Source organism: Oryza sativa, chromosome 2 (genome assembly GCF_034140825.1).
Source record: "Oryza sativa Japonica Group chromosome 2, ASM3414082v1".
Taxonomy (NCBI): Eukaryota; Viridiplantae; Streptophyta; class Magnoliopsida; order Poales; family Poaceae; genus Oryza; species Oryza sativa.
The window spans coordinates 9,732,957-9,745,737 of NC_089036.1; the positions used below are offsets into that span (position 1 = coordinate 9,732,957).

Sequence of the window (12,781 nt, forward strand, 5' to 3'; positions counted from 1 at the left end):
TATCGATTTATGAATCAAATTAGGCAAAATGGTATGAATCTAATTTATCTTGAAATAAATTTTAAACTCTAGAAATCAACTTTTTTTTTAACGGAGGGAGTGAACGGATTTGGTCATTGACAATTGGGAAGAAAATTCTGGTTAACATGACAACTGGATTTATGGTGTAGGGATAGATTGTCTACCACCCAATTTGTTTAAATCCACAAATGAGAATTGGTATGTGGCCTTATCGCTTTTTATTTATTTTATGCTGACGGTACTGTCATGTCATGTCATGTGTACATGTGCGTCACTTCAGGTTAAAACCTCTCCGGAGCTAGTCTTGGTGAGGGTGAAGCATATCTGGTTTTGTGGTTTGGGAGATAATTTATACCGTCACTAAAAGGGGATAATTCAGTTTTTATTTATTTTATCTACCAGCTGTAAACCTCCGTGTTTCCACTTTCGACCGTTGTAAGACATGTGCAGGTTACAAAGATAATTAATGTCTCCTTTGTAGCAAGGATAAATGAAGGATGTTTTAGGATTTGAATTCTATATATATAAGAAAATTTCGTAAGTGCCCATTCGTTTTGAAGAAAGAATTGGACATAATTGAATCATATGAAATTGTTTAGTAATTCTGCAGTGGCGGAGCCAAAAAATCAAAGAAGAGTAGGGCTAAGATATAGCTCAACTAATGGAGCATTCATTTTCTATAAAATTTAGATGGTGAATTAACAAAAAATTAACTATGTTCTTGGAGGCAGGCCTAGGGCTCAAACCCTAGATGCCCTAGGCCTGCCTCCGCCCCTTACTAATACTATATACGTTTTAAAAGATAATAATTATCAGGGTATATGAAAAAAGTGATTGTTCATAAATAATATAGTTGATAGACACTATATTTTTTTTTCTCCAAATCATAGTTGATGACTTGACTGATAAAATAAACTAACTATGATTAATGGTCAATTCTATGAGCCCACTATATCAGAACTGAACCATGTAGCATCTTGTTGATATTTTGCAAACAGCAACGTTTTGGCAGTTGTGACTTGTGAGGAGCTGATCTTCATGTTTGGCAGCTGTAATGAAAGAGTAGTAGCTTAGCAACGGTGGTTTCGAAGCATTTCGCTCTACTAAAATTTTCTCACGTCATCTCTGAACACGATGCAAAGGCTGAAACTTTCTAAATTGTGCTTATAATAACAGGAGTAGTCATCAATCCGTGTATTGCACGCTACAATTACTCCCTCTGTCCTAATTATAACAACTAGGAGTTCAAATTTTATTCCAAATATAACAATAATCCAATATTTATGAAAAAAAATAACTTTTACCGTTGAACTATCCATACAACCTAGCCTAAACTAGTCTGGACATATATTTCATCCACCCCAATAAGACAACTGAGTATTTTTACCCATCTTCTTCATACATGTGCTGGAGGTTAAAAATTGTTATATTTCAACTCCAAGGGATAGTATATATATATACTAACATTTATGATTTTTTTCAGATATTATGTTTTACTTTCAGATATTATATTTTAGGTCAAAGGGAGTATATACCGGAATTCTGAAATTTAGATTATTGAATTGAACCGTTCTATACACATTTTACATGATTGAATAATTATTAATATTTTCATTTTTGTATAAATTAAGAGTACGCATATTTTCCCTTACAGAATCTACAGTCCAACAATAGCGTGACAAATTTGCACATGCCACATTCAAGCATACCGTTTGAAGCCGTGTATAGACTACAGTAGCGTTGTTGGCTTTCTAGTTTGGTGTCCGAATTTCATCCAACCTTTTTGCATGCGTGCGGACAAATTGTAATGAGTGACCCATATCTCTACTATTATAAAAATTGAAGGTGTTTTTGTCGGTAATTTGGGACGTCATCCCTGTATGAGTCGGTTTTTAAGTCCGTTCGCTTTTAGAAATATATATCCGTATTTGAGTCGACTTTAAGTTTATTCGCTTTTGCAAATACAGAAGGAGTCGTACGAGAAATCCCTTTAAAAGAACTCGCATGCTAACTTGAGATGATCAGACTTCTAACCGCAGCTCATGATTTTCAAAAAGAAAATATATCCAAGCGAATTGCCATAATGAATTTTACCTAAACAATATAACAGTAATAAGGTTAAAATAGTTTTCACCTATCGCAATGCACGGGCATTTTTTCTGTTCTTACTAGCATATATAGTCACGCGTTTGCGTGACTATGATAACCTCCCTCTCTGTTTAATATATAATAATAATTAGCAATATACAGGTGTATTCGGATATGTTTGTTGAACATATTTCCACTGTAGCTATAACATCATCAGATTAACTTTTTCTTTTGTAATTAACAATATTACCATGTTATCTAATAATTTATCATATGTTGACACAACTTGGTACACCTGATCATTCTTTGTCATAAATTACACTTTCTTATTTTTATGCTGAATTTGGATTAAGATTTATTTTTTAAAGTTGGTTTGGCGGTAGCATTACATCATTTTGGTTCATTTTGTTTGAAAAGGACATATCGTGTAGTAAGAAATAATTACCTATTGACTGATAGGACAATAGAACACATGGGGCTCCCAAAACTTTAAAGTACTCAGCTATGGTACGTGTGAAATATTAGACCACCCATGGAATGTTAATTTTGTACTAAGGTCTTTCTAGTGAGCTCCTAACTCCACCCCCCTCCCCTCCGGCCGTTTTCCGCGCGCACACTTTTCAAACTGTTAAACGGTGTGTTTTTTTAAAAAAATTCTATACAAAAGTTGTTTTAAAAATCATATTAATAATTTTTTTAAAATAATTAGTAAACACTTAATTAATCATAAAAAAATGCATCGCTCCATTTTACGTGCGGAGGAGGTGAGTTCCCAGCCTCACCTCCCAAACACAGCCTAAGTTTTTCTGTAAATGGCACATTCTACCTCCAGCCCATTTAGGGCAGTCATTAGGACCTCCCCGGCCCATTACGCCTATTTGATGGCTTAAGCAGGGAAAAGTCACTGACCGAGTTCCGCTTGCTAATATGCGCTGCTCCATCGGAGAGGGAGATCTCGCCTCGCTAATAACTCTTTCCTCCATTGTTGTTCTCAAAATCCTGGGAGACGGGATTGTATGTATCCAGGCGGCGGGCTCTACCTCTCGATAACAGGCTCAGCCAGACAGCCACCGAGCCACGTTGCTTATGAGGGGAAAGTAGCGACGGGAAGGTGGTGAAATCACGGGGAGTGTGGAGTCAGAAAGAGGAGGGGCAGTCGCGGCCTCCCAGGGAGGGATTGGGAGGCGCTGCAGTTGAGGAGGAGCAGAACAGCGAGGTCGAGGGAAGGCAGCGCAGTGCCGCATCGGCAGAGGAGCGCGTGGAAGGCGAGAAGGACGAGGGGGAGGCAGCTGCGGCTGGTATGACGAGAGGAACGGTTGCTGAACCGGTGATTGGTGGTGGGCTGATGGCTGGCCGGCAAGCGTGTCTGCTCCTCGGCTCCTCCCGGCCTGCGGGTCTCCTCCGTACGTATCCGCTCTTCTCTTCTTCAACCGTTGCTGGTACCTTCTATCCTTCCCTTTCGTCATCCCCACCGGAATGTCGGCGACGGAGTGGCCCGGAGAGGAGGCATCGGTGTGGTTCTCGGCTATTGCTGCCCATCATCGCCTCCGATCCTTGGATTGGACGGGAAGGTGGCGGCGGCCTCGATGGATGGCGTCGTGGTGGTGTGGATGGCACAAGTCTAGGCTGCAGCGCGATCGCTAATAGCGCGCGCCGCGCGCGTGCCTCCTCCCACGTTTTTTTTTTCATTTTCTTTACCTATTTTTTCGTTTTTTCCCACTTTTTTCTGATTATTTTTTAATCTTTAGCATGTTTCGAGTTTGAAAGTTTTTAAATTTTGAGTTGAAAATTTTCAAATATGAACTTGAAAGTTTTCAAATCTCAAGTTGAAAGTTTTCAAATTAATCTCGATTTGAAAGTTTTCAGATTTTTCAAATCTGTACTTGAATGTTTTCGAATCTCGAATTGAAAATTTTCAAATCTCGAGTTGAAAGTTTTCAAAATTTTCAAATCTGGACTTGAAAATTTTCGAATATCAAGTTGAAAGTTTTTGAATCTATGTCGAAAGTTTTCAAATCACGAGTTGAAAGTTTTAAATCCGAGTTGAAAGTTTTAAAATTTTGTCTTTAAAATTTAAATATTAAATCAAAAGATTTCAAATTTGACTTAAAAATTTTCATCAAAAAAACTCCTGAAAGAAGAAAAAAAAATCTTGAGAATCTTCCCTAATTAGTCATTAGTGTTAAGTGTTAACTAATACTATAGAGTAGTTATAGTATTAGTAGTTATAGGGAAGAGCTTGTTGCTGGCGCGCACGCGCCAGCTAGCAGCAGCCCCCAGGCTGCAACGCGTTGTGTAAATTAAGTGGTTTTTATTTTTCCTTTTCTTTTCTCTCTTCTTCCGAGAGCCTCTTCCAAAGTCTTCACTCTGTATCTCTTTCCCACGTATGTGGAGCTGGAAAGATCAGAACACCATGTTTTGGGGTGGAGCTAGAACGAGATGGAGGGGATGCCACTTGTTTAATTTACTCTGCTTTATATCAAGTTTAAGCTAATGCAAGTGTCTAAATTTGTTTTGAGGGTTGTGGACACATAGTGAAAATAGATCAAGTATAGCTATAATTTTTTCTTGACCGGGTTCCTGGGCAACCCTCCTCAATACTCTAGCTCCGCTCCTGGTTTTATTGTTTTCTGCTGATCCGATCCAATGGCTATATCCCTCCTTTTTTTTTTCTCCATCTGATGGTCCAGATGATTTTGCTTACGTGGATTAATCTAAGTTTTAGGAATTACTTTTCACTTATAGAGATTGCCAAAATTTGCTATAGGATATTTAAAATGTGTGTAATTTACTAATAATTATCGTAAAAAACGTATTGCAGCTATATAACACTATTACATAACATCAAAAAGAGGTTGGCACTATTGGCACCTATAGTACTTTTTCCGCCCACGCACCCACTCACGGGTGAGCAAGCGCAAAAAACTGCCACCTTTCTCTTCAAATAGGTCTTAGTTTTTAAATAGAACCAATACCTATTTTCCCTGTCGAGAAAGGTGTCAGTTCCATATAAAATACGACACCTTTCACATATGTCCCATCGGAGTTATTCGTTGCGGGGCGCACAATAAAACTGACACCTTTGTGGTTACCAGAGAAAGATACCGGTTCTTAACTAGAACCGACACCTTTGAGTCTTCCACCTAGCTAGTAGCTGTTGGAGGGCCCACACTTAAAAACCAGCACCCAAAACTTTGCCAGAGATAGGTGTCGGTTCTTAACTAGAAAAAGTCAAAATTATTTAGTATATAGCATTTCCACATCCCTCGAGTTGATCGAGCAAAGAACAGAGAAGCACCTCTTGTTCTTACTTAATTTTAGAAGTTCCAGAGAAAAACACTATCAAACTTAATTTAAAAATATTCCAAACTAAACATATCCAACGCTACTAAAAGTTGGTAACACCAAAATATGCAAAATTTTGATAGTGCCAAATATTGGTAAGGTTGATTTTGGCAATAAAGTGAAAAAGTCCTTAGGTTGAAAACATAAAAGTCATATAGATAATTTTCTTTGATAAGTACTTTTACAATATTACAATTTTTTAAGATATTATCGTTATTTTCTAATGGGAAAATAGTGTTCCAAGTTACATACCAAAACCAAATAAAATCAATAGATCATTCATTAAGTGTTTAGCTCATCAATTAGTGATACATGGTGGTAATTAATAGCATATAAAGTGTTTAGCTCATCAAGTGATACATGTTTGTATGTTGTTTCACTTTTTTTTACTTCTATTTATAATCCCATGACAAATTGAATTTATATTTGGAGTACCATTTCCACTAATTCAAGGCGCATTGCAAGCATCGAAGTGTATCTCATCATAAATTTGACCTATACAAGTTGACTGTGAATAGAGCGTAAACTATTTGCAATCATATTTGTTGTTTTTTTTTCTTCTATACGCTGTTAAATATCAGTTTTACGCCGCCAATACCTGCATAAATTTGAAAAATATAAAACATCCAACAAAGTGGTAGGGTGCAATTCTAACAATTTCCACTAGTGTTGATGTATATTTGGATGCAAGTGACAAACTAGCAAAGTTAAGACAAAATATACATAAAAGAGGAGGAGAATTACTTCCATAGAGTCTTGGGCCCACAAACTCATCGAAACACATGCAATTCGGCCCAATCGACACACCACTGGACTAGGGTCCCACCTGTCAGAGCCCAGGAGAAAGAAATGGGCCAGGGAAGCTAACTAGGGGTCAGCCGAGGTCGGTAGTAACTGCCTTCCAATGACGGTTACTACTGGTATTGGCGCCCCAAACGTATTCATGCTATAAAAGGACCTATCCTCCTTCACTTCAACACACACCAAGTTGAGCTAAATTGCAAGATGCTCTTTGTATCATTTATGTATACTTAGAATAGGGAGAGAGGAAGGGAGAAAGAGTAGGAGGAATTCCGGAGTTGTTGGTACTTTCCTCTTTACTTTTCATACCTTGTCAATTACTTTGTTTTAATTGATATTATCTTATCGAGTAATTGAGATTTACTTTGTGATGTATATTTCTTAGTTAGTTCCTATTATCATATTGGAATATTGTTCACTAGAAATAGTGTTTACTTTAATGTTTGATGGCACTAGAGTAGTATTTAATAGTATAGACGTGGTGTCTATATTGTTGAATACCTGTATTTGTTGTGTATCCACAGTTCATTAGAGGTTCGTGTAGAGCTGGTGACAGCTATCGAGATCACCGTAGTCCTCTCTGTCCGGGTACATTATCAGTTGTCACTCTCAGAAAACAAATTTATATGTTCTCTAGATTATCTTTCTAAAAAAGGGTCAAGCAAAGAAATGCAACGACCTTGAACTTATTATTCTTACAAGAGTCCAATAAAATATTTTGTATAAATGGTATTGGCTCACATTGGTCCCGTTACATTTGAATGAAAATAATAGTATAAAGTAATATTGCACAATCGTATTTATTTTTTTCCGAAACTATTTACGAAGTATCTGAAACAAAGTCTTGGATTATGGTGCGAACCACTATTGGAATCCTCACCGAGTGTGTGACACCATCTAGCCATGTCAAGCTTCCAAACGTGTAGCCAGACTGTACTCTCTGCCTTGCTGTGAATGTCACCTTGAATGTTGCATTTCTACTACCACCTTTGGTGAATGTGATAATTGAAGGTTCAACAGATATCCTCACACCAGCTGGAGCCTCAATCGATGCCTTATAAGTTCCTTCTTCCCCTCCGACGTTGGTTACAGTGCGCCAAACCGTAACAGAGTCCTTAAGGTCTGGTACGACGATGGACGGAAGGTTGAGCTGATAGAGCTGACCCACATAGGACTCACAGTCATCCTTAGGGCCAAGAGTGAGGGTGCAGTTGAAAAACTTAGTGTATTCTTTCGGGTCAATGTCATAGACAAGCCCAGGGTCAATGGACTTGTCTGGGTCGATCTGGCCACCACCAAAGTCGAAGGGGTCGGCGATCTTCCTAGGTGCTCCCTCAGCTTGGATTGGCATGCCAAAACGATCGGTCACCGATGCTGCAATAGTAGAGAGATATATACTAATAGTTTGTTAGTCCTAAATTACCCATATAAGGCATATACACTGAACTTGTAGTGTGGCATGAGTACATGCCTGTGGTGACAATGGCAGACTTGATCATGGCCGGCGACCAGTCCGGGTGAACTGACTTGAGCAGCGCCGCCACCGCCGAGACGTGCGGGCATGCCATGGACGTCCCAGACATGAATTTGTATGAGTCGCCCACAGCAGCCAGGATGCTGACTCCAGGTGCAGATATGTCAGGCTGTTGAACACAGAATCGGATATCAGAAGGTAATTTCACACATAGGAATCAAGAGGAACGCCGTTAATTATCTCATGGTTGGGATATTCATGTCAAGATCAAGGTCGTTGTTGTCACCTTGAGGATGGCAGGAAACTCATTGCTCGGGCCTCTCGACGAGAACATGGCGATCCTCGGTGCGAGTACCCCATTCCCAACCACGCTCACCACCCGAGATATCTTCACGACAGATTTCCTGAAAGAAATAGTATATGAAGAACATTTGGGCGTTTTCAGACGAGCACAACCAGGTTCTGATTATATTACTTTGTTCCAATGTAGCTGGTCACCAAAGAGCTCGAACTCTCACCTTGTGCTTTTCGCGTAGGAGGCGATTCTGCTTGCGATTTCGTAGTCGACCAGCCGGCAGATACAGGTGGCAGAAGTCTTCCAAGCCATCCAAGACGTTGGCGCTGTACTGCGCGTAGATGAGACCCTTCGCGCGTCTCTTCACGACGGCGGCTAGTGTGGCGATGAACGCGTTGTTTGGTGACGAGTTCGCTGCCTCCAACGGCGCCGAGCACAGGACGATCTTGCCGGTGATGTTGACCGATGCCAGTGACAACTCGTCGCATCTGTGTCAATGGCATATTGGCATTGGTCTGCGTCACTCATTCAGGATTTATTTATATTTTAATAGGTGCAGAAATATTCGTAGATATAATGTGTTGACTGATGCGTTGTTTTGGCAATGATCATTTCGTTCCGTTACCTTTTCCCATCGACGAGCATATGAAAGTTGCTGCTGTTCATCGTTGAATTGTAGTTAAGAGATTGTCCCTGAATTTAAAGATCATATTAAAAAGAAATCACTTTTAACCTGTAACAACGCCGGTGTTTTTTGAAAGAAATAAAAGCAAACAGAAAAAGAAAAGGTCGGTGGTGCGTACCACAAGCTTCTCTTTGTTCCCGAGCGATATCACGGTTGGAAACGAGCGATCGATGGTGCTAGCGGCCACCGTGATGACCCACGGCACGGCGTTCGACACGGACTGTGGCACGGGGCCCTCGTTCCCGCCGGCGAACACCACGGTGATCCCCCTCGCCACGGCGTGCAGCGTCCCGGCGACCTCACCGTACCCTCCCAGCGACAGCGACAGCACGTCCACGCCGTCGTTTATGGCGTCGTCGATGGCCGCGAGGACGGACGCGTCGCCACACGTGGAGTTGCTGTCACCCCAGCAAGCCTTGTAGACCGCCAGCCTCGCCCGCGGCGCACCTCCGCGGGCCATGCCCGCGGCCAGGCCGCTCTGCCGGTGGCTCACGTTCCACACCTGCCCGCCGACGATCGTCGAGGCAGTGTGCGTGCCGTGTCCGCTAAGATCCCTTGGTGACATGTACTCACCTTTGAGAAAGTCGTCCGGGATGTCGCCGGAGTACCAGCGCGCACCGATGATCTTCCGGTTGCAACTCGTGGTGTTGAACTCCGCGCCAGTCTGGCACTTCCCCTTCCATCGTGCTGGCACAGGGCCATAGCCGTTATCATCAAAGCTTCGTGATGTAGGCCATATCCCTGTAACACGGTTCATCCCGGCTAAATTACTAAATTTTTTAATATATAGCATGCTAATTCAGCGAGAGTAGTACTAGCATGTAATGCATTTTTCAACCTGAATCGATGACGCCAACAATGACATCTTCACCATAGTTTGCCTTCTTCAGGAGATTTGATTGTTCATAGTAATTAAGTCCAAGAAAATCCCAGCTCCGGGTCGTGTGTGCTTTATGATAAGTGTTAGGTTTTACACTGACAACTCCAGGTAATTCTGCACCGGAAACTCATTAGTTCCTTAATAATGATCATGCAAGAGGTAATACGACATGCTCATGCCATTATAAAGGATCGATGATTACTTGCAAGTTCTTCAGCTTGGGATTCGGTGAGCATTGCAGCGAATCCAGAGAATCCGTGCTTGTAGCTGTAGACTATAGATTTCATGGCTTCATCCTTACTGTTCCATCGAAAACAATTGACAAAATTAACCCAAGTTCCTTTTCATGTCAAGATGCAGAATTTACAACTTGAACTACTAATACCTCCCAAAAACCGAAGTAAGAGCATCATGGTGCGATGCGGTGACCACAGATGGATCGTCATGCTTCTTCTCCCCCATGTAAACAATGTAGAGCTGAAAATTCAATGAAAAAATGTTCCCAAGAATAATGTCAGTAGTACTCTTATGAAACAAAATAGGAAATCATGTTTCATATGGGAGAGGAAACCGGCTTACTCTGCTGGACGCATCGGCGAAAATGGGGAGTACCACTACCAGTACAAGAATCAAGTGCAGAGTAGGAAGAAAAGGTGATCTCGAGTCCATGTTTGATTTCGAGGAGTATGTTCTTATGGTTTGGTGTTGTGATCTTATGCTGTGGCATGCAGGTATAAATAGCAGATAGCATCCAACATTAATCACGCGGGGGATATGCAGGAACTGCGTTAAAAAAAGAAAATCCTCGTGTTTGCGTGTTGATTTGTTCTTTCAGGTCACAAGTAACGACAGAAAGAGACTAATTAATAAATCAAATCCACACTTGTATGGTAAGCATTGTGGTTTGATTTGTTCGTCATCCTCAAAGAACAGTGATATGATAATACTGTTTCACATGCAAAGACCAGATCAACATTGTGTGGTGATGAAATGAATTTATTAATTAGTAGAGTTGGGTAGAGCTCTAACTCCTAAATTTAACTTCAGGAGTTGGGTTTGGACTGGAGTTGTGGAGTTGCATAAACCCAGCTGAACTTCTCTAGTTTATTTTGTGAGAGAGCTTCACACAGCTCCACTCCTATTTTAGGTGGAACTAAAACTGTTTGGCTGAGCTCCAGTTCTAGGAGAGGTGGAGCTGGAATTGGAATTGTACTAAACAGACCTTAAGTCATCCATGGCTTGGATGAAGCTTCTGCTGCAGCATGGCTGCGAAAAAGCGGGCTGTATTATTTAAGCATTATGACTTATTCTTGTCGCCGAGGTTAAACATAGATGCATGGAGAATTTACCTACTCTTGATAAGGCCCTGCTTAGTTCGCACGTAAAACTTTTACTCTGTCACATCGAATGTTTGGACACATGTATGGAGTATTAAATATAGAAAAAAACTAATTACACAGATTGCGTGTAAATTACGAGACGAAACTTTTAAGCCTAATTGCTCCATTATTTGACAATGTGGTGCTGTAATAAATATTTGTTAATGACGAATTAATTAGGCTTAATGTATTCATCTCGTAGTTTATAGGTGGATTCTGTAATTTGTTTTTTCATTAGTCTACGTTTAATACTTTAAATGTATGCCCATATATCCAATGTGACATGCCAAAACTTTTCACCTATATATAGAACTAAACATGACCTAAACCTTTCAAAACTGTGAGCTGCCGTATGGGCAGAGAGAAAAAGAAGTGAACCGTACCCAGGGAAATTTCTTCTGCTCCATAATCCCAGAGTCAAACTTCCAGAACTCACACGCCCACCAAACCTACTAGAATTATCTCTAGCTCAATTAGCATCATCACAAAAATCCTTTTATGCAATATGCAATCAAATTTGGAATTTACATACTGTAATTTGTCGATAAATTCAATTTTCTCACAAGCTCCATACATTTTTTCTATCGGCACCTACGGATGGAATTCCCGAATACTCGGAGAGTACATTATACTAGTGCAGTGGCTAGCACACACATTCATAACCTTATCATCACATCCACATATAATACACATATAAATAGATGACATGGTTCATATAACCTAGCGAGGGCATAAGTCATAAAATATAGTTAGGTGGCTAATATTTCAAGGCAACAGTGAAGAAAGGCTTAGTGGCTAAGGTCGGCTTCACCCTTTAGAAGGTCATTAATGCCTAATTTTAACAGTGTTATCCCATTAACTGGTAGAACTGGTATTTTTTTTATATCTACTCCCTCCATTCCATAATATAACGCACAACTATTTTTTAAAGTTATTTCATAATATAAGGCGCATATGCATGCATGTCATTAATTAGTACATCTTTTCCATTAAAATATTATTATTTAAATCATCCATCATCAAGATCTCTAATTTTATTGGGTGCATGTATTCTATTTATTAGGGTAATCCAAACTATAAAGTGATAATAATTATTTATTGATCTTCGGATTAAGGGTGGTTGTACCTTATATTTTGTAATGGAGGGAGTATACATATATATATATATATATATATTTAAAAATAAGTGAGACATAAACACTTAGGTAAGTAGTGGAGATACAAGTGACACATGAACATTTAGATAAGTAGTGGATATAATTTTTTAGTGTATTCATGATGTATTAGTTTTATTTTTGTGGTAAAGTTGAAGTTTCATCCATGAAATAGGCGCTCAGATTTCAAAACAATTACTATAATTGACAATAGGCCAATTAATTAGAAGGAGGGCTAGCTTGATGGTAGAAATAAAATATATTTATTAATGATAATAGTTTTTTCAGAATTTGCAAGCAAAGAAGACATAAAAACACGTTACTGTTTACACTCTATTCTCAAAAAAATACTATTAACACACTCAGTTTCTTAGAGAGAGAATCTACTCAGTACCACTGAGTTTGGCACAGTTCAACAATATGCCACAGACTTTGTCCACATCCATAATATACCATTGACTTTCCCTTAACCTCTACGATTTACCATCATGGTCACAGACTGTTAGTTTGCATTGAGGAAAAGACAAGTATGCCCTTATGAAGGTGAAGACCAGTAGCATTGAGCAAGATGCATTGCAAAATTTGACAGAAAGATGCATAAATCCCCATGTCCAAGTTTAGCATAACCAAGTTCAATCTTACAAGAGCTAAAACAACAA

The 12,781-nt window shown here is 39.7% G+C and overlaps 1 pseudogene across 1 annotated transcript; it reads right to left on the bottom strand.

Annotated features, from left to right (window-relative positions):
- Window positions 1–6,858: 6,858 nt before the first annotated feature.
- LOC4328977 (subtilisin-like protease SBT3.9) lies at window positions 6,859–10,329 on the bottom strand (annotated as a pseudogene). The gene is made up of 10 exons (XR_010739027.1): window positions 10,169–10,329; window positions 9,975–10,066; window positions 9,792–9,889; window positions 9,548–9,703; window positions 8,828–9,450; window positions 8,650–8,717; window positions 8,248–8,512; window positions 8,016–8,133; window positions 7,727–7,898; window positions 6,859–7,629 (listed from the first exon to the last, which is right to left on the bottom strand). The product of XR_010739027.1 is annotated as a subtilisin-like protease SBT3.9 (transcript).
- Between the last annotated feature and the right edge of the window lie 2,452 nt (window positions 10,330–12,781).